The sequence below is a fragment of the Ricinus communis genome, chromosome 5 (assembly GCF_019578655.1).
Source record: "Ricinus communis isolate WT05 ecotype wild-type chromosome 5, ASM1957865v1, whole genome shotgun sequence".
NCBI classification, from domain to species: Eukaryota; Viridiplantae; Streptophyta; class Magnoliopsida; order Malpighiales; family Euphorbiaceae; genus Ricinus; species Ricinus communis.
The window spans coordinates 1,292,126-1,293,914 of NC_063260.1; the positions used below are offsets into that span (position 1 = coordinate 1,292,126).

General features: G+C 29.1%; 1 long non-coding RNA gene across 1 annotated transcript; it reads right to left on the reverse strand.

Annotated features, from left to right (window-relative positions):
* Positions 1-722: 722 nt before the first annotated feature.
* LOC112536585 lies at positions 723-1,548 on the reverse strand. Its single transcript, XR_003080577.2, has 2 exons — positions 976-1,548; positions 723-832 (listed from the first exon to the last, which is right to left on the reverse strand). It is a non-coding gene; the product is annotated as an uncharacterized LOC112536585 (long non-coding RNA).
* Between the last annotated feature and the right edge of the window lie 241 nt (positions 1,549-1,789).

Sequence of the window (1,789 nt, forward strand, 5' to 3'; positions counted from 1 at the left end):
AATTTTTAAGCATTTTCAGTTTATTATGATATTTATAATTAAATTAATTATATAATAATATGTGATTTTATTTATTAATTATTATATTTTTATTAATTTAATTATGAGTTATTAATAATAATAAATAAATTAACTAATATAAATAAAATAATTAATAAATAAAATTATATCGCTATATAATTAATTTAATTTATGATGTGATAACTGTGTGTTATTTTTTTTGTTTTGTTTTTCTTTTTTGAGAGAGATTTATGTTAATAATGAGATCTCTATATGGTGACTATCTCCTACCCACTTGCCAAATAAAGTTAGCTTGTACACTTGTCTTGCGCCAATGTTTACATCAAATCACTTTGAAAGAAGCCATATGTGTTAATAATAGAGTTTAGAGTCAAATTTTCAAATTCTGAAAAAATGGTGATTAAAGAATTAGATTGCATCAGTTTATATACACAGACACCAATTTAGAGGCATTTGAACATATGCGCCATAGGTTTAATTAGCATGAATAGGTATATATCTTAATTTATCCTCATTTTTATTTGTAAATAAAAAGATAAAAAATATAATTTAACTAAGTTCTTGAATTTAAATTTTAAATATATAATTAATATTAAATTTTTTAAAATAATATTTTACTACTCATAAGAATTTTGTCCTGAGACACTCTAAATAAATCAAAACAGTAGTTGTTTAAAAAAAAAAAAAAAGAAGAAACAGAGTACTAAGAATATAGAGTATTATTGCCTTCTTTTGTAAATTAATATAACAAACTTCTGGAGAATTTGCTCTAGCTACCTCATGATCTCTTGCCGTTTCTTTGGGTATGTTCCTGTTCCATATCATTGTCAATGAAAACAATCTTACAACGTGAGACAAGCTTAACATAGATAACATCCACAAGAACAAGAATACTAAAACAAGAGATACAAATATAATATAATACACAGTTATAAGGCATGGTTAAAGGAAAACCTTTAGATGTTTGGATAGTGCCAATCTAAACACTAGTAATCAGATGAAACAGCACTGAGATATTGGCACGGCTCAATCAAAACATATAGCAACAACACCCTATTCAGGCAATAAGCAGGAGAAGGGATAGGTTTCATGTCTGAGTGAACCAGGCCAATATCACAATCACTATTTCATGCACATTTATTCCAATGCATAAACACAAAAACCCTTATGTGCCTTTCATTTTTCTTTTACATTTTGAGGAAGAAGCCATCATTTCAAGACAGAAAAGAAAAGCAGAAAGGTGGGTTCATACACTCTTGGGGAGATTATATGTGACTCCATAGAGTGTGAGAGGCATAAAGAGAGACAAGAGAAGAAAGAAAAACCAGTGAATTTTTTTGAAGAAAGGGGAAGGAAGGGTTATAAGGAGAGATGGGAATGTTTGGGTAGGGATTTAAGAGGGCCTGCATTTAGCATTTAAAACCACGACTACTCTAACCACAAAAGAAAAGAAAATAAAAGAAAAAACCGCGACAACCAAAGCAGAAAGCTGGGCCATTGCATTTAAATCCATTATTCTTCCCTCCATCTTTTCTTTTTACTCTCTCCTTTACTAGTAATAAGTCTTGCTTCAAGCTTTTATTACCCTATGGGCACATTTTATTTTACCTCCATTGAAACACCCAAAATAACCTTTTCTGTCTACATCTACACCCTTTTCTTTCTCATATCTTCTTTGCCCTTACTTCATGATTCTAGGGTTCATTGCATAGTGTATCAAACCACTTAAAACAAAGTTCAAACATAAACATAATCCTTAAGAACTAAT